Source organism: Vanessa tameamea, chromosome 3, assembly GCF_037043105.1.
Source record: "Vanessa tameamea isolate UH-Manoa-2023 chromosome 3, ilVanTame1 primary haplotype, whole genome shotgun sequence".
Classification (NCBI taxonomy): domain Eukaryota; kingdom Metazoa; phylum Arthropoda; class Insecta; order Lepidoptera; family Nymphalidae; genus Vanessa; species Vanessa tameamea.
In genome coordinates this window covers 12,368,087-12,395,366 of record NC_087311.1, presented here as the reverse complement: position 1 = coordinate 12,395,366, position 27,280 = coordinate 12,368,087, and the positions used below count along the sequence as shown (strand labels likewise).

Genomic DNA, 27,280 nt, shown 5'->3' with positions numbered 1-27,280 from the left:
CAAACTAACTAACACTTAAATACATTAATAAAATAGCAATGCAATCATCCGATACGAATCGTCGTTCAAACTTTCAACTGAATCGAACGAACGATGAAATGAAACAAATTAAAACAATCAAAATCTTCAAATAAAATGAGTAATGGATAATTTGATTGATAACTTCTGATTAAGGCAAAGCAGAAGGTAATCGGATTGAAAATCGTTTCGTATTCGACTTAAACCTGCCAAATACGAAACCACTCACACCTATTTGCTAATAGTAGGTATTGTACTGTTGTTCTAGGTGCACAAATCTACTTATTTACGTAATGTTCTTTAGGTAAACAATTTTCAAAATAGGATTTTAATCTGTTTTCTAGAAATTTAACTATTTAAATTTTTTTGCTTATATTTAAAAGAGTTTTAAATTTATGATTATAGTTATTAAAGTATAAACATTTTGTAGCCAAGAAGATTGTAGTCACTATTTAATTTATTATATATGTAGCGGTGACCATTCACCGCTAATTCATCCTTCAAACCGGAACAAGTATATAGTACTAAGTATGGTCCAGTTAAAACGGACGAAAAAAATGGTACGTTTGGTCTTAAGTACACCATTATAAAAGATTTTTTAAAATCCCCACCCATCCGACTCATGCACAAATGTTTATTCATGGTCAATTGCTGTTTTGGAAGTAAAATATCTGATAAGGCTTGTATCAGGCATGTTGTATATCAACACAGACGGACACGCACAAAGCCCTACCACCAAATGTAATCTTCTCCAAATTTCAAACAATGAAATTTCGACCTTTGAATGGACTCTATTGTTAAACAATGCCCGAAATTGTTATCATCATAAAAAAGTATAAAATTGTTAAATATTTGTGTATGAAATGTTAATGATGGTTACGAAATGACTTTGTAATAAAGCGAAATCTATGCGGGCGCAGACTCGGTCTTCGCAAAGTTGCGTCTTATCTACCTTAAGCGAGTATATAATCATTAAAGCCTTTAGTTACCAAGCAACCCTAAATTCCAAAAATACCAAACAATTAATTGCTGCTAATATTGTTAGTTCAAATAATCTTCGCTAATTCTCCTCTTAAAACTAAAATAGTCGTAGTAGTTTTAGTTTATATTATTTTCACTTAGATAGCCATTACACTGATGTCGATACTTATTATTCATGGCACAGCATATTTACTGATCTTATCCGCGTAATTACCGTTGCTGCGAACTTATCGGGTTGGAGGGCCACTAACGACCGACATTTTACCCCGATATATTCGTTGTTAAGCCCCGTGTGAGACCTGATTTTTAAAGCTCTTTCGCGTTAAATAAAGAATGTAAAATGTTCACAAGAATATAGTATTATTTTATCTTGTATCTATTAATATACTTTTACGTAAATATCTAAAATAAACTTATATTATGCAGTTTATAAATGATTTAAAATTGATATTTATTATATATACTTAATTATTATAAACTTGATTTAAATATACGTAGTATTGCAAAAGCCCTAATAAAAAAAAATCTCCATTCTTACAGGTTTGTTTAGAGTTTATAATACCACGCGGTTTTATTGCAAGTTAAGATTAACATGTCGCAGATTTTCATGCTCGATATTTTTCAAAAATGTATATACCTTTTCCAATGAGGCTTGTCACAATGGAAACCCGCAGCCTTTCGTATCGATCGAAGGTTACGATGTATCTACTAGATCATAATTGCCCAACAGTGAGCAGATAAAGAGTATTTCTATCGTTTCTTTGTTACACTGTGTATTTAATTCTTTTAATATATATACTAAACATATATTTATATAAGACTTATTCACATTGAGGTCATAATTATATTCAAATAAAAATTAAATAGTAAGTGAGATATTTGCTAAAAAATAAATTCAAATTATATATTTTCAATTATTAAAGAAATCCTTTTTAGACCGTCTCTAAAGAAATTTCATAATATTAAAAAATAATGGAAACGTAATTCCTTATAAAGATTTAAATTAGGTATGAAAAGTATATATAACAAAACAATTCCATACCATTTTCTGCTCTGTTTATTAACCGATTATTTATATTTATTTGCTTGTTATTGCTATTAATAAAAAACCTTTTGATTATTTACCAATAACAAACAACAGTAAAATAGTATGCTATGGCGAGTACCAAGCGTAACTGTCACGCATACCAAGATAATAAAGTTAGCCTATTCGTTTTGGTTTTTTGGTAGTGCGACACTCTAAATATATAAATCTAAGTAAAACAAAATACTAGTTCATACCTGTTTCTTCTAATTTTCAATAATGATCGCCGATTGAGTTTTATCTAAACATTTTTATTGAGTGTTTAAATATCGCAAAATTAAAATTATAAAGGCGTATCCTTATAGGTAGTCAATTATAATCCTTTTATGCGAAATAATGAGGTCCGGTCCTACAATAGTCTTTATATTATGAAACTGGGGCAGGCGGTTAAGGCAGTTTGTACCTCTAATAATATGTACTTCAACTCAATTGCTTCAATTTATTATTAAGTAGATTCAGCTATGGAAATATATCATTAATTTTTATTCACAAAAACGTTCATAATAAATAAAATTGTACGCAAATTTCAATATTCCAAAGTTCGTAAGGAGTTTGTATTGAAATCAAGTTTATCAAAAAATACAATTTTTATAATCTCTGATACTTTGTGTCGTGTTGATCAAGTTTGGTAATTAAATCAGAAACAATTAATATGTTTCAATTTAAAGTTAAATGCAGTTTAGTAATAAAATCAAAACAAAAAAATATATAATTTAAAAAAACCGTGCGGTTGACAAATACGAACCATTAGTCGAAATTGATTATTATTATCTAGGAAACTAAAGGAGGTATCTGTATTTTATTCAAGTTTAATGTAACATTATAATAAAATATATATATAAAGATTCGATATTTAAACTATTTTTACCCTTACCAAATCTCTGAATTAACTTTTGCCGAAAACATAAGATGAATCACTGAAATTTTTTAGAGAAACATCTGATCTCTTTCTAGGCGACAACTGTCAAGGGAAGCAGTAGTTTCTTGCCATCCATGTTTCGCACCATCTGCCTTTTGATTGTAAAACAAAAAGGAGATGAAACCAGCGAAACAACAAAACCAGATGCAAATGACACATATTTTTGTTAATACATCAAAAATGCTCTCAATTTGATTATTGTTGACGAATTAAAAAAATATTAAATACTGCACACTCTACAGGAATTGAAATTAGCAATGATTATCCCGTTCTTACGCATTAAGAAATGGTCTTTTATTCATATTAAATTGAAACATAGAACGTAGAAACAGTATATAATCGATATGGCTCATTTCGATATCCGTTATTCTTAACTTTGCGGAACACAACACGCGTGGAGTGGTGCTTAGCAAATGTCACCGTACACACGCTGTGAGAAAAAGATCACAGTCGTTAACGTAGTCACTTAAAATAGGGAAACAGACGTAGTCAATGTGTCTGAGAGGCAGTGGGAGTTGGCACGGTGCCGGCAGAAGAGCTTAACTGACGACTACGTTGACAAAGCGAAAGTAATTTACCAATATTCGAGTAAAAAGAGGCAAATTGTTTTTACAAAATATCAGATTATGAGACGGAGTAGAGAAGACGTCTTATATAGTATAAAACGTCTTCTCGACTTCGCCTCTTTTATTTATTAACTGTATTCTTTGTTATGAGAAAATTTATACGGTATAAATGATAATTAATCTAAGCATTACTTTGAATAAATTTATAAATTACATACCTAATATATTTTAATAATATAAATATATTGACAACGATAATGTCCTCATGACCAATATTTGTCATGGTAGCCTTTTTTTAACGGGGCTTTACCAAATTCGCGGGAGACATTATAGAACTCAAGTGTGTGCGCAGACACAGTTCTCAGACTTCAGGCTCTCTATTCATTCGTAATTTAATCTGCAGTTCCACACTACCGAAGCAAGTTCAGGTACAGGACCAAAAGTTTATCATGTTTTATAAAAACGAGAGTGTAAGCACTACTAACTAACGTTGGGCTAAAACGAAGTTTCTTTTTTCGGAAAAAGCTATTTTCATGCAATTGTTAGATTTTTTATAGAGACTTAATAGATTATGTCAGGATATTTTAAGAATAATTTCTATTTCTTTATTATTTTATTATATTTTAAGACAATAAAAGATTATATATGAAACACAAATATTTATTTAGCCATTATCAAAATCAAAATATACTTTATTTAAGTAGGCTTTTATAAGCACTTTTGAATCGTCCTTTAACAAACTATTTAAAGTAAAGCTACCACCGGTTCGGAATGTAGATTCTACCGAGAAGAACCGGCAAAAAACTCAGTAGTTACTCTTTTTCAATATCCAAAAATATAGTCATGTTAGTTAAATACAATTATACTAACTTTGTATATATAATACTAACTTTGTATATTGATAATTGCAAAAACACAACTCATATATTCATCAATAGTTTAACAAGCAATAACAATTATACTATATCACAAAATTATATCGTACCTTAAATGTTAGCAGCAACTTGCTGGTCCAGGATCAAAGTGAAAAGTAAAAGTCAAGTAAAGTATTCTGTACCGAGCTTCCATCACTTATATAAGCCTCACTACAAATCACGTGACTCACAATATTGAACAGAAAAGTCAAAGTACCCTCCTATTTAATATCAATGTTATCAACACAATTCAAAAAAAACTTAAATTAAATTATTATTATTACAGAATTGATTAAAACATACAATACATAGTGTAAGCCTTGTTTGTAATCGTCTAATTATTTATTTATTTCTTACTTAATCTGACACATTCATCAAGGCTCAATCTGGATTTAAAACGCAGGATCTCCGAATCAGCAATCATATAAACTAGCTAAGACCGATGAGGCTTAGTATCATCAATATACAGTAAAAGGCGTGCAATTCATTACCAATATCTTACAAAGACACTTTGACTTGTCATTTGAAGGCGTCACGTGACGGAAATATTATTATGAATTCTGGTTATTTATTCCACCAACGACCGACACAGTGAATGAGTCTCAAAGGAAAAACTAGATCAATGAAGAGGATTTTAAGTAACAAGTTACATAAGATCGAAGTATTCTGTCGTCTCTGTGTTTTTTTTATAATATTGATAGACGGGCAAATGATCACCCGACGGTACGTGGCCTAACTATAATATGTATACTGGAAAGGAGGTTGTGATGTTATGTCCCTCGTACCTGTAGTTGTACTGGCTGACTCACTCACCCTTTAAGCAAGAACTCAATAATACTAAGTATTGCTAATAATGTATGGCCGTAGAATATATGATGAGTCGCTGGTACTGTCAGTACGGATTTGGGCTTTTTTGTTTTTTTTTTATTTTGGGCTTTTTTGTATAATATTTCGTACATAAATGAAAAAAGTAATACAAATCAATAATGTTATGTCAATAAATAGTACGAACTATAGCAACTTCTTCGAGTAGTTTATTTCAAATATGGAATGCAACGTTGAAACAACGATGTTAAAAAGTAATTACATATAAACGATTCTGTGTACAGTAATATTAAGAAACTTATATATAAAGGTGACATTAGTGAACACGGGAGAACGTGATAAATATGCGCAGGGCGGCAAAGAGCCGGAAGGGACTAGCTCTATAATAATAATTAGGAACAGAACAAACGAACGCTTTGAGTTCGAAAATCGTAGAAAGTTTCAGATTCAAATATTTTCCGTTCTATTTCTCTCTTAGTATATACAAATCAATTTACATGTAAGCCCGGAGGATAGGGTAACAGTCTTGGGCACGCGCAGCCAAGGCTAGACTATATCGCCAGTCCGATACTGGGCATATGGAGTAGAATATACTCCACTATCACTCTACTAATAAAATAGGTAAGAGTTGAAATATAAACCAAATATTATTAGGCTTTGACGTTTATAAAATTCTTTCATTAAAAACAGAAGGGAATTTATTATCCAGCAGATTTTTATCATTAAAAAAGTAAGTTTTTTTTTTATGATAAAAGTAAAATATTTTGTAGCAAATCTTATGTACATATGAAGATTAATAGCGTAAACCGATTTTTGTCCCAGTAATTATGGGACGATAGCTGACGTAGAATATCAGTTATGATCTTATTTTGAAGAGATGCAATAGATGTACAGAAAATTAAAGAGGATTCTTCAATGCAATTTACTAAATTGTTACGATTTAACTAATAATTAATTTTGAGAGCGGAAAAAAGTAAATGTAAAACATGCGAACAGACGTAAGTTTACAATGAAATTAAATCAAAACAAAACCTGTCATAGGTTTCGAAATTTCTAAAAATCTGTTGAATAAACGCGAAGTCTTGCGGGCCAAACCGACTATCTCTTATAACACACTATAAAAACTCAGATCTAAGGGGGGCCGAAAAGTGTTCCTGTCCTTGACGGCTTCTAAGAGGATTCACAAATTTATAATATGTTTTAAAAAAAGTGCTAGGACACAATTACACTTACAGATACATCAGATAACTAACAAAACAATTTTAATTAATTAATTTAAAAATAGAACACAAAAATCGTTGCTTAAGCCTCAATAGCGCAATGGTTTAAGGGCCCTGACTTGTTGACTCCTTGGGCTATGTTGGGCTCGTCCCCCCTCTTAATATAAGCTTTAAGCTTAAATGGAGGGGTAAATAGGAATATTAGTAATCCCTGAATTAAATTGGGACATTGCTACTATTCTTATAAAAAACAAAAACCAAAAAGAATTTCTAATAGTAATTTTCATTCGTTATTGCCTCGACTCGAAAAGATGAAAGATCCGAGGCCGAAGCCAGACTAAAGTTTATATTCATAACGTGAATTTACTTGTTGTGAACACAACATGCAAAACCTCACAGAAATCGTAACGTTTCAAAAAACAGACAGTAGTTTTATTCTGCAACTCTTTGCTTGCTTACAATCGCCGTACTACAGCAGTTATTCATTCGTTTCTTTTATACAGCACAGAACATTAAACTTTTACCGACGCTAGTTATTCATGTTTATTTTTCCACAAACGATTTTCTTCCGGATCCTTTTACATTATCTACTGGTTTTAATATAGCGTCTCTTACATTATTTGACATTATTTTCTCAATTGAAATGACAAATAATTTCATCATCGTCATCATCAGATTATAAAACAATAGCATATAAGTTGAGGACCTCCGTGGTCGAGTGGTATGTACACCGGTTTTCATGGGTACGCCACTCAGTGGTCCCGAGTTCGATTCCCGGCCGAGTTGATGTAAAAAAAGTTCATTAGTTTTCTATGTTGTCTCGGGTCTGGGTGTTTGTGGTACCATCGTTATTTCTGATTTTCCATAACACAAGTGCTTTAGCTACTTACATTGGGATCAGAGTAATGTATGTGATGTTGTCCAATATTTATTTATTTATTTATTATTTATTAAGTGAATTTGTATTCGCTTTTGTTGCTTCACTATAATGTTCCGCCCGTTCCACCAAGTAACAACAAATATTAATAGGTTACATGTTACAACATGTTACAAGAGGTTCACGCAACGTTCCTATGTGTAACGTTTATGTTAAATTCTACTGACGCAAAGTTTTTTCTGCTATCATTGTGCCGCTGCTATACGTGTAATATTCAGTAAAAACAGTAAACTAAATACTATCTAGTTTCATTTTTAGTTTTCAAGGTCATATTCAAGCATAGTTTAAAAGATAAAGCTTGAATTTAAAGACGTATTTTTCGAGGATTCTGCTGAAATATGTTGAATCAATTAAAATTGGTACTTATTTGAAATTTCAATATTTCCACATTTTAATCCGATTAAACGAATAAACGGACACAGAGAGATAATACACAATAACTTTAACGAGATAGATAAATAAACAATATATAAAAAAAAACTAATAAGTTTATATATATTTATATAAGTATAATATGTATGTATATAATAATGCAACAGAAACCGTATATCTGTACACTTAAAAAAAATATCAAAATAAAGACTGACTATATCCTCCTGAGAGATTTGGGTCATAGCAGCCAATTTAAAGGGTTTCTAACCAGCTAAACAGGACATGTATATGTTTTCTAGTGTGTACGCCAACACAGTTGAACTCCGAGGGGATGACAAATCCGATACGACCGGAAACTGTTTAAACATAGGACTTGGAAGGTGCTAAAAACTAACATACGAGATATATTTAAATATTTGACTCTCTGTCCGTTGTTGTATGTCAAAGTCAAAAATGTATATTCAATGTAGAAGCGTTACATTTGCTTATTGATAGTCAAAAATCTACCACCATACCCGCTAATCTTCAAAACTACTGAAAGAATTTTCTTGCAGTTTAAAAAATAGATTGATATCAGCTAGATGCCATATTAAAGCTTTGTTTCACTGTAATTCGCTATCTAAATATAATTTTTAATTCGGAGTTTACCTGACATATTCAATATCTATAGCCACCGTGCTAAATAAAACCGAATTTCACACGGATGAAATCGAGATTACCAGTTAGAAAAAAAATTTTTTAGTAAAATGAACTCGTAACTACCGATCTGTTCAAGGTCTTAAAATTAATATGATACAATGTTTGTGATGATACTGTCAAAACATGCTCTGTGTTATTTTAATAACAAGAATTTCATATATCATATGAATTATAAATTTATAAGTATCTCAACATAATAAATCGTAAAATATCTTACAATATAGTAAAGTATGACAAAAGATGTAAGTACGAGTATTAACTCCGGCCCTAAGCTTGAAAATATCGGATTGCAGAGACTTTATGCGGAAATCTCAATGGCTCTGCAGTCAGCAAACATCGGGTCTTGTCACCAGGGAATTGTTCCCTTGTTAACTTCAAATATAGTGTATCCTTGGAGAGTAACAACTGATATAACGTTTTACAACAAATTGAGTAAAATGTATATTGAATTCTTTTTGGTACACTTTCATAGAATTTGAATAGCAGGTGAAGAGACTTTAGAAGAATTACATTACTAAAAATTACATTATCGAATTCATTCGTACCATCGTTTTCATTTGGGTTACTTAACTTTGTTTAATAGATTATTTATCAAGGTGGTAGAGTCACTCAATTAAATGGAGGTAGAGCTTTTGCAGTCCTATCTCACAGACTATGACAAGATTAACAATACTCTATATTTCTTTGTTCAAGTCTGAAAGGAGAGTGTAAAAGTGAGCCAGTCTAAATACAAGTACAATATAGATATAACTTTTTAGATCTAATTAGGCAGGAGTGTTGAAAAAAGTGATATACTTCACTTAATTTCAGTATGAAATATGTTGATGATTTCAACTGACATGGTGACCCCTTAGCTTATAAAAAAAACTTGTAAATGTAGCCCCGTAATGAATTTGTCGATATATAATGTCTTACTAACTAAAATCGAATGTTTGAACATTCATTGAAGCCCATACAAAACTACGTAAATATTAATAGTAAAGTAGGGCCTATAACAGACACAAGAGACATAACATCTTAGCTCCCAAGTTGGTTGCGCATTGGCGATGTAAGAAATGGTTAATATTACTTACAGCGCCAATGTCATTGGGCGGTGTTGCCCAATTAACACCAGGTATCCAATTAAAATATTGTACTAAACGTAACTGTATATAACAAACCAAACTTGCACCGAAAATAATATAATTTATATCATGCCTGATAAAAAAAAATATTGATTCGAAAATTAAATACTAGTAATTAAATAATCTTGGAATATTTAAGGACTAATAAAACAAAGTACGTGATACGTACACGAAGCAGAAGTAAATCGTTCTATACGGCATAAACGTTACTTAATTCAACTCGATCCCAAATAAATATTACCTCAAAAATATATCTGCTCTATTTCCGAAATTTATTAATAAAATATATATTTCTTAATATACAGTTTTATTTTCAATTTAAAATTGTAGGTTTGATTAATAATATCCAATATCACGGGTGCTCTGCCATACTAATATTTGTTTAGGTTTGAATTTCAACGATATTTACAATTTATTACTGCCGATAATATTTTCGTTAAACTTTCATTTAAAACTGGACGTTATTACCTACTAGCAAAAATATAGGTACATTAAGTTATCAAAGCGATACGAAAATAAATAACCACGTTTATAATATAAAGTTAAATGTAAAATGTTAAATGTACAAATTTGTAAGTGTAATTAGCTGGGCTAGGCCTCCTATCACTTCGATGGAAAATATTTGGAGCACATACATGCACATACATACATGCAGATTTCCTCGCGATGAAAATCAGTGATGCCTATCTGGTTTTCAACCCTCAATCGTCTGTAAGATATATGTTATATAACCACTGTGCCATATCGGCTCTCTATTACTAAATACTGATGTTAAATATTAAAAAACAGACACTCTCTCTCTCTATCTCCCTTAAAAGAAGTAAGAGAGTTTCTTCCTCCAGTCGTGCCTTTATTCTTGAACATTGTGGTCCTGGTGATGAAATCTCATATTAATAATTTGTTTCCAAATATTTTCTTGGTGGCGATCCTAGTGGAAATAAAGAAATCACTTGACAAGTTACTCAAATTGTCTCTGGGTCTCATCCTCACGTCGCATTATGTGCGCAAAGTACGAGAACACTCGATGGTAGCAATTTGTCGTGTTTTAATCCCAAACTGGGACAACATAGACAAATTGGTGCTTAGCTTTCCAAGTTATTCTCAGCGTAAAGGAGAGCAAGTAATTATAATTCAGAAATGATAATCTAAATACGTAATTGTTCTAATTCAAACAAATATTTCTTATATTATCTAAAACGAGAAGTTAATTACTGTAACAAGAAGCGAAACCATTTTAGTCTTTAAATACTTCCCAAAGTTGTTTGTTTATAATTAAAACAAATGCTACGAACTTGAGGCTGAACCAGTGAAAGGTACTGTAAAGTCTATTAATAAATTAAATATATATTAACAAATGATGCTTCTGATGTTTTCAATTACCTAAATCGTTTTACTTATAAAGCAATGTTAAGCGCGAAAATGGGGAGACTTCCAACTGGTTTGCAATAGTCAACATTCTAACCTAATAATCAATTGAGTTGTATCTTACATTAAAATATTAAATCTCATATTATGTACGATGTATTTACTTGTTGGTAGAGTTGTCTGTGTAGGTACCACTTTACATAATGTATTTTAAAGCTAAACAACAATACAGAGTCTTGTTGTGTTCTGGTTTGAAGGGTAAGAGATCCATTGTAAATACAGGGACAAGGGACTAAACATCTTAGTCCCCAAAGTTGATTGGCCCATCCGCCAAACTATACGACAAAAAAAATATCACGTTCTATCGAATCAAAAATCCAAAATCGCTTCTAATATTACCAAAAATACTGGCCTATGTAATATGTCAAGTAACAATGTGAAATGTCCACTTCTGGGCTAAGCCCTTTTCCTATTTAGATTCGACTCAAAAAGTTCGCTGATTATTACACGATGCTATCGGTGAGGGTTGGTGAATCTATCAATACATGTATTACAGACTCTCATGCGACATATGTCCAGTCCCATCACGAGATTTTCCTTCACCGCCGAGCACGAGAAAAATTGAATGATTATTCTTAATTTTTGTGAGTGCGTAAATATACTTAATTATTGTTATAACATTTTCTTTGAACCCAGTAATTGTAGCTTTAAAATTGCCATTTATCTCAACAAGAAGGCTAAAAGAAACAATATAAAGTTTTGAGGGCACTTGTAATTTTATTAGATCTTGGAGAGAGTTGTACGACAGCGGTTTCGTAATAAATTTAAACTGTAGAGCTAGACTGTACGAGGAAACTCAAGACTCTGCGTAGAATAAAATCCAGAAATGAATGTTTTAAGGCAAAACCGTGATTTCGTCACATTTAGGTTTTTTACGGAACAGGGATCAAACTGGCTTAAGGTTCATCAGATGGAAAGTGAATACCACCAGCCATGGAATCAATTTTTGTTTCTTATAACATGGATGTGCCGTTTTTTATTGATGATAGAAAGATAGATTAATATTATGTGTCGATAGTTAAAGAACGCCTGTAAAAAATATTATACAGAAGACGCAAACTTTATTTTAATTTTTATACAACATTTTTTTTAATAATTAAAAAATCATTTAATGATAAATAAACGACAGCGACAGAAATGAAAAAGTGAAAACAATCGAGTTAACACTTTAGCCTGCTACTTCCAAGAAATTGCGTTCTTAAGGCGTTAAGATCCTCTCAACAGAATTCTTTTAAGATTTAGGGTGGATAACAGCATCCCTCCTTATCTCATTTGAGATTCACACAAAGGTCAGACTCGAATTAATTTCCTAAGAAGGTGCTATTTAAATTAATGTACATTTTACTATAATAATTTGTTACGATAAAATAATAAAAGCTAGTAATACACAGAACACAAAAAAACACTCTCACCCTCAACTAATAAATATAATTGAAAAGCTTTTTATATTTCAGTGAATCGAGGATTTTTTATTTGAAGAAAAGAACTCAGTACTTGGCTGAGTGTTATTCATAAACAGCATCGACGACATCTTCTAGATACATTATTTGTATATCTTTATAATTATAGTTCTATTCACTCCACGTTTGAATGAGTGACGGTCGGGCTTATAAGATGTCTTAGTGTGCGTGAGTAAATAATAATAAATCTAAGAGTAATGGCAGCAAAAAAGTATTTTCTATTTTCCTATCACGTATTTGCCCACATTGTATTGTCTATCATATTGACACTCTCTTCAACTGATGATACAATTGTCAATATATTTTAAAGACTTTCTTCACAAAAAAATTTATCTAATTTGTATTTTTTTTCAGTATTTTCTCTTAGTCGTCTCACGTACACGATGACGTCTTGTAAGCATGAACGTCATTCATACGAATGCACGTGGAGGTGCGCACCATCGTGAGTGATTAGGTGTATATACCTGTTGTTATGATTACCTAATTACTGTAAAGCAAACGTTTGCGGTCGAAGTCTTCCTGTCGCTTTCTATGGAATGCTTTTGCACCAACAAATATAAGTTGAACCAATATTTGCTGGTGCAAAAACGACTGAGACATTAACTATTAATAAAGTTGATATAATATTAATAATATATAATATGAATAAGATAATAGTATAATAAAGTTGAAATTATAATATGGTTCGAGATTTGACCGTTTGACTAATCTATATAATATAAAAGTTCGAATGTATAAAATGTACTTAATTTATCATGGAGAAGGTTTTAATATAAATTGCTGTAAGTTGCTAATTAATGGCGCCGCACCCCTCAAAATCTTCTTTGTTATCTCTCCATTGCACACAAAAGGTTATATAAGCAATAAACTCAACTATACCAGATAATAAAAGTGCACAATATCGGACTTTCTCAATCGAGATAGCTGTTTGATTGTTATACCTATATTAATATTTACATATTATAAAACCAAGCTGTATTAGTAATAACTTAAACAAAGCAAATCTACTAATATTTATTCGTAGAAAAGCAAACTATTAAATTTAAAAGGTCAATATAGATAAAAGATAACCATAATATGATACAGATTGTCTCTAAATAAACCCGCTCTTGAAAACCGTTTCTGGCAATCGCTAAAAGTAAAATCACCACACGGCACCCACGCCACTTGAACTCTAAGTGATTATTTTTAGAAAGACTCAACGACGTAAATAATATCCCATAATATTCATTACGGAAATACATAAGTTTTTTTCTTTAAATGTATATACATACATATATATAGGTATATCTTAATAATTTGTATGAATACGTATTTATACTATTTATTAATATATTATTTTTAAAGCAGATAACTATGGTTTTTTATTAATAATGTTAAACATACTATGTATAAGAATAAATTTAACAATATTGCTTTGTTGAATATACATAAATGTAAATATATTTTTTTACATTTTATTTATTAAATAAGTAATCATAGTGTGATGTTATAAATAATTTAATTATAATTATTTTGAGTTCCGTAAAATAACGAAACAAAAACGATAATTATTTTAAAGCCGCAATTAAAATCTATTGTTTATTGGACCTTTAGAAACTTAAAGTAGATTATTCCTTTAGAAAAGATTAATTTATGTAGAATACAATACTGAGTCGAAGACCTGAATTAATTATTATATAACAACATTTATTAGCTTACTTAAAGTAAGTCAGTTCGATTGTAGCGTTGGAAGCGACCGACGTCGCGTTTCGCGGGCTCCGATGTATTGTTAATTTCGCGCCAAAGTTACATAGAACATGTTTCATTATTAATATAATATCATTATTATCTGTTTGTGAGTGAACTAAAACTATGTGACTGGAATGCGTTAACTTATATATAAAATAAAAAGGTAAGATATATTTCAATAATTTTATTACGTAAAACTTCTAGATCCAATTGTTATTATAGTTCTCTGGAATTTTATATGGAATTCATTTGAAAAATAAGAATTCATTTCAAGAAGAGAACATAGGGAGTAATTGAAAACATTGAATTAAAAATAAAAGTAATAAATTAAATCGATATTGCATTGTTTCGGTTTTTATTAAAACATATAATTAATACTGAAGTAATTGTAAACACTTTTTATGATACTCTCACGCTAAGCAATTTAAAAAGTAATAATCGTCATAAATTAGGTAAGTCTTAAAACAATTTTATAGTTTGCATGTTTCTTATCACAAGTAAATAATACTATTACAAACTTTGACATCTCAAAATGAAATGTACTGCATTTGATATAAGGTTCAAAATAGTTTAAACTAAAGCCAACACATGGCATTGTATACTATTGATGTTGGCCTTGTATATAAGAATCACACGGCGACTATACGTCAGATGTTAATCATCAATACATATATATTATTTTCTATTTAGACGAAGCAACTAAACATAATAAATTTATCTCACTTTTACAAATAGAACTCGTCAATCTTGCGTCCCTGTCTCCCTCTATTGACTTTCATAAGCACTACTGCTCTATAGCGCTTCTTAGCAGTCATAACCCAGTGAATTGTCGGCCTAATGCGGATACATGAAACGCAAATAAACAATACATTACATTTATCGTACCTTACCGAACCTACATTATTCATTCGTTGTGAAGTTTGAACATGACTTTGAATACAAATCATAGAGGACTTAAAATTTATCTAACTAGCTATAATTACGTAATTAAAATTATATTATAGGTAACAAAACGACATTGTAGCGTGATACTAAAACGATACTTCCTTATTGATTCACTGATACAATGAAAACAAACAAAAATAGTACTACCTACTCGTACTTATACAGAATGTTTAAGGTGAATTATATTTGTGCAACACTAGTTTCCGCCCGTGGCTTTAAACGCGTGTGGAGAAGGAGCAGCTTTAAGTCCATGTCCGTTTCTGTACCTCTGACAATGTGAGTAACAATAGGCTGAGTAGTTAAGACGTGAAATCGTAATAAACAAACTGACTTTCGCATTTATGAAATCAGTTAGGCCTCTTTCTCATAGAATTCTTATTTACTGGACTTCATCCATTCTCATCTTTTTAAGAGATTTTTTTTGTGACTTTGTGACCAGTATCACAATGTCACAGACCTAGAACATCTATTGCTCGGAACTTGTTTCTGTAACTGAAAACGGTGCTATCACGATTGAATAGAACAATGACATACCAATACTTAATATAAAAATTACAACACTAATTTTATTTTTTAAAATAAACAAAGAAAACCAACTTCAATTTTCTGCTTACGTGAACGCTTAAATATAATATTTAAATATTTACAATACCTAATTAGGTAATTTTGAATTTGGAATACCTACATATTTATATATTAAGAAGCAGGAGGCTTAAGCTCGAAACCTTTTGTTTAAGAGGATAGCCATTGCCTAGTAGTAGAACATTTTCAGGCCGCTTACACTCCAACCACCTTCGTAAAAGGAAAAAGGTTTTTCAATTCGGTTGTATGTTTTTATGTTTGTTACCACAGAACTCTGTCCTTTATGAACCGATTTGGATAATTATTTTTTTTTATTTAAGTAAACTTTCTATTTGGTCCCATTTAAATAAATAAAAATACATTTTCAAAGTATTACTTATTTAGTTTTTTATTATATTTATAATTAAACTATTGTATCAACATTGATATAAGAATCGCAGTGTAGAAACCAAATTTAGTCACGTGACCATGACGCTATAAATAATAATAGAATTGAACTGTATGAAACCTTGACTTTTTTTTAAACTCTCTGCAAAAAGTTTTTAGACTGACTGGGTGTATGCTAATCCTCATATAACCTTAACCTTCTTAAGTATTCAAAAGATACCTATTGTTACGTTGGTTTTTTTAAATAAATGTTAAGTGAGCGATAGGTTTTCTAGTACTAACTACTACAAACTCAATACTATTAGTATTCACTGCTTCTAGTATAAATAGTTAGCAACTATAGTATATATTGTACAATTCCATTCCAAATTTAAAATTATGATGATGATGATGACGTCCCTCTGACCAATTTCGGAGGCCATTCTCAAAGAAGTCTAACCAACTACGCGGGCCATAATCTAACGCTCTCTCTGTGCTCTCTATATGAGAACAACATCATAATCCCATGAGACAGCAAATCTGACACGTCTGGAAAGAGTTTTAACGTAGGATAAAATACTTTACATGCTTTATGTGAAACGGTAGTCTACCCACTTTCAACTTCAAGACTCCGCGCTGCTACTGACAAATTTTCAAATCAAATCAAAATATACTTTATTCAAGTAGGCTTTTACAAGCACTTTTGAATCGTCATTTAACAAACTATTAAAAGTAAAGCTACCACCGGTTCGGAATGTAGATTCTACCGAGAAGAACCGGCAAGAAACTCAGTAGTTACTCTTTTTCAGCATCTAAAAATACAGTCATGTTAGTTAAATACAATTATATATGTATTTTTTGTCTCCTGCCTGGAAGTCAATAAGCATTAACTCCACGCTTTTTTATCATCTAGGTATATAATCTTGTTTCGACAGAAAAACCCATTCAACCCGGCTTATGTTTTAAACCTAGGACCTCGGGTTCTACAAGCTTATAGCTACTTGACTAACGAGGCTACCGAGATAATATTATGTATATTTTACTAATATTGTAAAATTATTGGTTTAAATTTATCGTATTCAAACAAAAACTACTAATCCAATATGTTTATAAAACGAAACGATAACATCGGTTAAATTTAACTGTCACAAAATATTAATCCTCATCAAAATAAATAACATATTAATAAACCTTTATGTAGATAAATATTGTATTTTTCACTTTGCAATTCGAAACAGTTATTTCATAAATATTGCGAGATATATAAACGAACGCGTGAAATACGATGCATTCGCACAGTACGTGTGAAAAGATCGTTTAACGAGTTTTTATATCCCATTGATTAACAAAACATGGAATAGAATACTCATTTTACTTGCAAAGCTTGGTTGCCTGGAAGAGATCGCTATGTAGCGATAAGGTCGACAAAATTGTACGCGTCTTTTATTAAGGCTGGATCTATGTTGTATTTATTTATTTTCTCTGTGTGGTGTACAATAAAAGTATAACAGTAAAGTAAAGCTGAGACAGATAACTGGTATATTATATATTATATTTACATTACTATATTTACTATATTATATTTACATAAAATTTTCTCGCAAGATTATTTCTGAGTCGGTGACATACTATATTAATGGCAGTTCAACCATACAAGTAAAGAGCATACGTGATCTTGGCGTTATACTTGATAGTTCATTATGTTATAGGCTACATGTTGATCATATAATAAAAAAAGCATCTAAAATATCTGGATTTATTACTAGACAGTTAAAAATATTTAAGCAGCCGAGTGTTGCTATTCTTTTATACAATACCTTAGTTCGAAATATCATGGAATATTGTAGTGTAGTATGGAGCCCTTGCTATCAGGTTCACATTAATAGACTTGAACGTGTTCAAAAGAGATTTTTATATCACCTCACTTACACTGATAATAAATGTCACGAACTTAAATCGTACATACAGAGACTCAATTATTACAGAGCAAGCTCACTTCATACTAGAAGAAAAATGAACGATATTATCTTTCTTTACAAGCTGATTCATGGGCTTACTGACTCGTCCGATATCCTGCAATGCATAAAATTTTCCATCCCTCGTTCAAACAGTCGCCTGCCCAACTCTAGGACCTTTTGTCTTCCTACCTCTCGAACAAATGTTCTTAGCCACTCGCCTTTATACCGTATGTGTTCCTCTTACAATAGTATTAGTTATTATTACGATATTTTTGCCGACTGTTCTATAGCCTCATTAAAAATTGTTTTAAAAAAAATATTTCAATAGATTAAATAACTGAAATTAAAGAAAAAAAAAAATGTATGCTTGGTATCTGCTGCTCTCATGGACTAGACGCTAATTGGTACTTAATATTAAACGCATGCCGTGTCTACATCATGAAAAATGTAATCATGTGTATTTTTGTGATTGTCATTTAAACCTTTAAACGTTGAAAATAATGTACGTCTGAGCGCGCATCCAATAGAACAATGTCAGTATTTGCTTCATTCCCCGATTTTAAGTAAGATTAACTTATTAAAGATCCGAACGGGAACGATAAATGACAACCAATCTGGTTATATACTTGAAAGTTATGCACATTGCATATATCAATGTGCATACATCTATACATATAATAAAATTGGAGTGTCTGTTTGTAATATTAAAATAACCAATTTTTACTAAATGCAATATGTATGTATACACGGTACATATACCAAAATAACATTTTTTACAATTTTTGTCTGCCTGTCTGTCTGTTTGTTCCGGCCAATCTCTGGAACGGCTGAACCGATTTCGACGGGACTTGACTGGCAGATACCGGATGTAATAAGGAGTAACTTAGGCTACTTTTATTTTAGAATTATATATAGAATAAAAATAAAATCACGCTATCATATCCAAATAACTTAAATTTAAACAACGCGCACGAAGTCGCGGGCTCAGCTAGTTTATAAATAAAATAAAATGTAATGAGCATGTACAGTTAGTGTTCATTACAAAGCTTGGGAGTTTACATGTTTGAACGCACTAATCTTCAGAACTACTGATCTAATTTGTACAATGCCTTTAGACAATCCGATCACTTAGGTAGTTTTATATAACTTTAAGTATAAACCTCAATGAATCAGATAAATGTTTAACATAACTCGTATGTATCCAATTTAATGCTGCTAATGCGAGGCACAGATGAACCCTAATAAGGTTCGAACAAATTCTGACTTTGTTTAAAACATTTTACTAATTTAATAATATTCCATAATTAATAAGTTATTCTATTAAGCCTAACAAACGAATAGTTTTTGAACCTTTTCGAATGAACCTTCATAATAATTAATGTAATAAACCCTTATATAGTTTATTGTAACATCACTGTTTAGAAAATATAAATTGTGAATTACTATATAGATAGATACCGCTTCGACCGGCAATAAACTTCAATATTTTCATCTAAGATTAGCCAAACGACCTCAATTAACCAAGATTCGAAGAAAAGTCGACAGATATACGACCCATAGTTATCTATTTAATTATAGCACACATTACTATGTTACGTTTGCTATCCTTCAGAAAGTCAAACATTACTCAACTTTATAACAATTTTTGTTTACAACGTAATATTATAAATTACATAAAACTTCCTTGTTCGCCTTTTGTTAAAATCTAGCTTTATATTTGTCCCCCTGATAAATTGTTAGATAATGCTGAATATGTTAATACTGATAATGTTATAGGTTTTTATATATTTCAATATAATATGTCTACTTAAATAAGATCAAAAAGGTTATCTTTAGCAGAAATCGATAAATCCAAACATTAACGCATTTGGTATAAAAAATAAATATAAATAAATATAAAATATATAAATTGTAATAACAAACGATGTCTCTTACGATTATTATTAGTAAATTTTTTTATATTTTTTTTTCGTCGTTTAGATAAGTGCACAAATTAATCTGCCAACAGTCTGTTCGTGTTATGTTTCATTTTACTTCAACGATGTCCCGTCAAAGTGTATAAAACTCATTGAATGGAAATGCGTAGATTTATAGTTTAAGGACTTTCATATGTTTGCCGATTTTTTTTAACATATTTACTCTTAATTATTAAATAAATAAGTCATTGTTATGATTATTTCAGATAATTACGTTTTTTACAATTTTTCTTTTTCGATCATAGTTAACCTTCACTTTAACGATAAGACTTTTTAAGGTATACAATACTGTAGTACATTATTTTGATCTACATATCTTGTAGGGTTCAGCCAGCATTTGCAATGTAAGCGCAAAAAATGTGCTTATTTACGACATCACTTTAGAAATCTCTAAAATTAACAGTGTTTCTCTACTATATTGAGCATGTATTATAAAACATAAACCTTTCTCTTGAATCAATTTTAAAGATCTAAGCATACATAGAGGCAGACAGCGATAAGCGACTTTGTTTTATACTATGTACTGATAGCACGATTTATACATATTCGAATGCTAATCATCCTTCGTGACGTCACTGGTATTTGTCTTCATATTATTACTATGTCTAAAGATAATAGCAAAGATCTTTTCGATAAAGAATATACATCAAGTATCGTTTAAAAATAAAACACACGTTTTCACGTAATATCTTCGAAATGAGCTCATTTAGACAAGATTGAAATCAATATCTAAAAGATATACGAGCTGACAGCAACCACTGGAGAATTGCCCGCAGTAAATTGCCTCACCGGCACGTACTCTATAAAAATATTTTCAACTTAATGAAGATTTAGATCTGACTTTTCGTTTACTTTATTATTGTGGCTTAAGAAACTTATTTATTAAAGGAATTGGAAACAAAGTCGCTTAAAGAAAAGAAAAATACATTTGCTTTAGAATAGTGGACAAGGTTTTTTTTTTTTAAATAAGTATAATTTTTTTTAACACAAATGTACGTACGTTACTGTAAATTAACTTATAACACTCATAAAGGCTTATCGTTAAAACAAAGGATCATTAAGTGGCTGCTTATTTTTTTTATGTATTATAGGTTTTAAATGTATTATAAATCTTTGCTGCCATTATATTTTAACCGTAATGGCGGGAGAAAAATGTTATTACTTGATTATTATACAGTACAGTTAGAAATTATAAGCCCTGTTTTTTAAATGTTTTTTTTTACTTAGTTTTAATTGACATAAACACTTTACATGGTACAATTTTTACTTGAACTAATATACTTTTATTTAGTCATGCTTCATAAAACAAAAACAAACAGAAGACTTTTCCATAAAAAAAAAAAAGTTAAATTTGGATTAGTTTTCGAATAGAATCGAACGAATTAAGAATTTAGAATCTTTAAATGGAAATTTAAAGATTCTAAATTCATATAAAGGACTCTTAATAGCAGTTCCTTGAAGAAAATATCTTAAAGCGATTCGTTGGAAAAATAATAGTATTTTTCGATGAAATTTAAACAATATTCGAGACACAATCAAAAGATAATTATATCTCGAATGTTCAACACATTGGATACCTATAGAGCCCAAATTATTTAACGAAAATACAAAGAGCAAATCGTACTCGACCCAATGTTTATTATAGTCTTCATCCTAAGCAATCCAAGATTACTATAAATTCCAATAGGCAACACGATCTACTTCTTGTAGAATGATCACTTAAAAAAACCTCTCGAGGAAAAGGTAAGGACCAATGCTCTCGTTGGATCTCATGAATCGTTGGATGTTCATATAGCAACATTTTATTCAGCATATAATGCAGATTTTGTTGAAAGCTTGCAGTTCGCCGCCGAGCACGAGATGAACTATTAACACAAGTACATGAAAACTCAAAAATCCTTACCCGAGCCAAAACCGCAATGTTCGGTTAAAAACATGTTCTAACCGATAAACCACCTCGGCTCATGAAAATATATAATTAATATTATTGTAGTAAATAAAGGGATCATATAATTGACCGTATTTAAACGTTTAAAGTAAAAACGAACAAAATCAATGACAGTAGCTCACGACGTAATATTTTAATCAAAACTATACGCTTTGTAAATAAAAGTCACCAGAATATCTTTAAAAGATTTATAATAAAGTACCATTACTCTTTTCCTACTACGATAACAACGAGCTTGAAATATTAATTTCATGCTGCAACTTTTCTCATTGTTCGCGTTAACCTTGATGCCTGCTCTGTCACAGAAAATGCTGTAGGAAAAAACTGGAGTGATTCTTGCGTCACACTCTTGTTAGTTTTCGCCCCGTGACAGATCTCACTGCTAAAATATCACAGTCATTCTGCGACTATTCATAAGAAATAAAAGAGGACAAAAAAATTAAGAGATATAATTGAATGTCTTTACACGAAAACAACTAGCACATTGTTGCCAAAATAGTCAGTCATAAGTAAATATTATTCTATTCAATATTATATAGATGATAAAGAAGCGTGGAACAAATGTTTGTTAACTTTCAGACAGGATATAGTTCATTTGTATTTCAAATGTTATTCAAGTCATTTTCGTGACTTTGTATTTCAAATGTTGGAAATGAGTAACTACTGAGCTTCTTGAGAGTGAACCAGTTCAAAAGAAGTAATGGTTATTACGTTTAATAAAATTCTGTAAAATTATTGAAAAGCTTACTTGAATAAAGTATTTTTAGATTTTGATTTTGAGTCATATCTAAAAAGAACTATACCGTTAATTTACAAAAATGGACGACAAATTGTTATTTTCAGTACAGGGCGACGAGGGCAAATAGACCACGTCGTAATGTTCTCCATCGTGGAAATGTAAGACATATTAATCATCACAAAAACTATCAATACACTGTTATTCAAAAGAATTAAGATGTTACGTCCAGCTACAACGATTAAACTTATATTCATTCGCCGTTGAAAACATAACACATCAATATATATTTTAAGAAAAATAGATTAGTACGCTGTACATACATAGAGGACCTTGCACAAAGCCCTGCTGCTAAGTAAATCAATACCCATACTATTTTTAACGGACTTCAAAAAAAAGGAGGTTATCAATTCGATATGTACGTATGTAATTCTAAATAAAATTTATTTTTTTCTATTTTATATTCCAGTTTAGTCGAAAAAAGGTTACACTATATTCTCGTATTCATTTTTATATATATTTTTTTAATATAACATTCATTGTGATACGAGATATTCTAAATAATATTATAAATGCAAAAGTAAGTTTATTTGTTTGTTACGCTTTCAGGTCTAATCTATCCAACCAATCGTCATGAAATTTTTTAGACGTTTTGAGGGGTACAGAAAAGAACGCTGGCTGATGCCCTAATGGGCGACCGGAGCCGAGAGCTGAAGTTATCTATAACCCAATATTATAAATGATTTGATCGTCTGTTGCTCTTTGCAAGCCACTGAACAGAAATCAATAAAAAATTCTATGAAGCAAGCTTGACCTCCGAGGAGGGACATTGGTGTTTATGCTTATCACCAGACGACCAACCCCTAAAACACAAGCAAAGCCGCTGGCGACGTCTATTAAGAAATAAATATCTTTAAACCTTTTCTTTATTTAGCTAATTGATGAGATTTAGTTGAAAGACCTTTCGTGTTATCCACTACATTATAGTAGTTTTATTATTAAAAAGTATTATATTTATTAATAAAATTAATAAATATAATACTTACATAGGTGTTATTTTAATAACATATAACTGTAAACCAATATGTAATACAGAACGTGATATTATTGTAAATATTTAAAAATATACTCTTAATCAATGGGTGACTTACGATTGTTGTTATAAGTTGATAAAATAAAACATAACTTAACTAAAGGGAAGTGAATCATACCAGTCATACTAATATGACTAAGTCAAACTAAAATCTTCATACGATATAGAAGCAGAATAACCTAAGCAATGGGAAAGAAACTAAGCGGGGCCCTTCTGATATGGAAGCCTCAGTAGCAATCTGGAGATTGGAAGTTAACAAGTTTGAAAGTTTACGGCATTATACTCCCATGCCTCGGAAACGGCATTAGCCTTGGCCTTATGCTCTGAACTCTCTGTTTCTCATCACTCTTCTTATTGCCGTCCCATCGAATTATGAGAGTTGAAGATTAGAGATAATTTACCTCTTAAGATATAATTATTGAGTGATTGATCAAACTATTTATATACACATATATTCAAATCGATATTAGTTTTTTTTTTTATTCAGTTAACCCAATATATTATTTCAATATAAAGTTTAGTCAATATTCACGGAAGAAATACACACATGTTAGTATTGCTTATGGAATAAAAAATCGTTAAGCTATTTAATACTATTAAGGACATTTACCAACTTAACATTTACTAGATTATGCGAGGATAATCACGACGTCCCGGTTATGGTTCTCTTCGGAAACCATGTAAATCCGCATGCTTTACATCCGGACTTTTTCCGGTCGTATCGGATTACCGGCCCATCGGACAATGAGTAATGGAAAAGAGAGTGCACGTGTGTTTATCACCAGACTCGCACACTGTTGTTTATCCTATAAGCTGGCAAAAAATAAATCCTTGACCGAAACATTGGAGGATATTTTTATAATATTTTGAGGTCATCAATCTTGTTTACAAAAATTGCTACAATACTAAAAAAAACACAAATTTAATTTGATATTTTACTCTATGACAAATGATAATTGCATTGAAACGCGCAACTCATCAATATCTATCGAAGAAAATAAAAGAAAATCTATTTTATTAATGTAAATTGCAAACCCTGGCTGCACATGGATGCAATTTATTAATATAGCACTCAGGAAATAACATGAATATTTCTAAATCAAATGTATTTAATTCAAGTAAACGTCACAATTAAGCGTTTTTAAATCGTCAATATTTAAACACTACCAACGTTTCGGAAAGCAGCCTCCAGCGAGAAGAAACTGGAAGAAACTCGCATAGTAGCTCTTTTCAAAAAAACAGATATACAATGCTGATTTTCCCAATTAGTGTCCTGTGATGGAACCCGAGCCTAAATCCAAGCGTTTTTTTTTTTTATAAAGTATTCTTATAATGAACAATAAGATTTATTTATTAATTTTATTTACCAGTGAAAACTATTTTTTAAATTGGAACATTAGTTCTAAGAAATAATACTCCCTATATAAAAACAAACAAATTTTTGCCTCTCTATAAAATTAGTATAGAAAACGTAAGGGCGCGTATCTTATATCTCGATACTTTAGTAATTGGAATACAAAGGATCATTTCTTTAACATTTGCACATACAATAACAAGTGTCAATAAAAGTCTGCTTCTATCATTTGACTTGCGAATGTGTTGCGATTACATTAACATACGAATATGAGTAAGACCACAATAAGAATTCTTGATAAAAAAATGCTATTCACGCTAAGTGTACCATAAATTAACTTGTAAACTGCACGACGTGAAAATATGTACAATGTATAAATAATCCAAACTAATGTTGTAAGAATTATTATGTTGAATAATGTCATTATGTCAACCGTACTCGCAAATATTTCTTTTAAACCAAAACCACCAGCACACCAAACGATGTTTAAGCACATAAGATACACTTAATATATTTTCTAGTTTAAAAAAGAGTAGAATTTAAAAATCCTTCTCACCTGTTGCGAAGTCGAAATGAGAAACTAGTAACTTATATAACCATCAATCGCGTAACCCTAGCCTATTTATTTATCACCACGTGTTTTAAAACACTAATAATTCAATTTTTAGTAAATATTTTTCACAATAAGTATGAGTAGACTGATAACGGCGCTTCGGCGTTGGTTTGGTTATTGAAGCGATAAGAGCTTATAGCAATGAAACATAACAAAAAAACCTTCTTAATGATCAAATGTAAACAATATGATCAGAGATATTTTCTGAATCGCGCTAACGTTTGGTTCAAGGCAATTTATAATATACATAATTACATACTTAAATAGTTCGGTTTAATTAAATAAAAATACTTAGTGTTAATAAATTTCAAATAGAAGTGGTTTTCGGTTCATGACAGACACGCGGATTAAGATATCTTTCTTTTCTCGGACTCTTTTCTCTTCAACCAGAAACAAAACGACACATATAATCTACTTATGCAACGTGTAATAAATATTATGTTGCTTATTTAACAATATAAACAACTAAACTCTGTGTTAGAATATCATTACTTGATGAACATTATACAGCAGCCGAGCCACATTTCCAAAGCTGCTTGTTTTCAGTCGATCCCTTCATTTTGAGGGCTTTGTAGTCAACTCGCAAGGGTTCACCCCATAAGATTTTATCGAGACCATCTGAGAAATCCCTTTAAATGTAGAATGTATAAATAAAAATGTAATAATTACATATACATAACTATAAATTATATTCTTCATTATTTACATTACATAAGTTTCTTATATTGAAATCAATTTAAATTTATGTATTACCTTTTTATGTAACAATATGATATAAAAAGCCCCTCTGAACAGGGCCGGATCTACCATATGGCTTCTTGGGCTTCAGCCCAGGGCCCCGTGGATTTAAGAGGCCCCTAGCTAAGTTAAGTCAAAATCAAAAATAGACGATAATGCAAAGAATCCATAACTTTATTAAATTAAACAGATCGTATGGTTTGCAGCCCTGCGAGTCCTGCAATTAATCAAACCCATTCAATTAATTTTATTCAAGTCTACGTTCAGATATGTCTTACGTGGGCCCCTAAGTAGTGTTAGCCCAGGGCCCCGTAAACTTACGGTCCGGCCCTGCCTCTGAAAATATAAATCAAGTATTAAAATATCAAAATTAAATGTATTCGAGGAAAACGAAATAAGATTTATGAAACCACTTGTAGTATATGCACTTTTAAAACGTAATTTTAAAATATAAATTAAACGGAGAACTATCAACGCATCGGAATATAGATTTTACCAGACGAACCAGCGAGAAACTCATTTATATTTTTTAATTAATTATAATATATAGAATTATTTATTATTAAATTATGTATAATGTATTATAATTGGCTATTTACTAAAACATTTAAAATAAATATTGACGGACACTGATTACCTAAGTTTTAGTTATATTCAAAAAAAATATTATGAAATTCATCAAGAACGCAACTGACA

General features: G+C 30.7%; 1 protein-coding gene across 3 annotated transcripts in view; it reads left to right on the top strand.

Moving 5' to 3' along the window:
- The window catches only part of LOC113397137 (CD151 antigen), a 112,367-nt gene that overhangs the window by 58,094 nt on the left and 26,993 nt on the right, over window positions 1–27,280 (top strand). Inside the window, exon 1 of one of the 3 annotated variants that reach the window (XM_064217514.1) lies at window positions 14,271–14,438. The exons of the other annotated variants lie outside the window; for them this stretch is intronic. The gene's annotated coding sequence lies outside the window, so the exon portion shown is untranslated. Of the gene's footprint in view, window positions 1–14,270; window positions 14,439–27,280 lie in introns of those variants that run through there. 3 annotated transcript variants of the gene reach the window in all.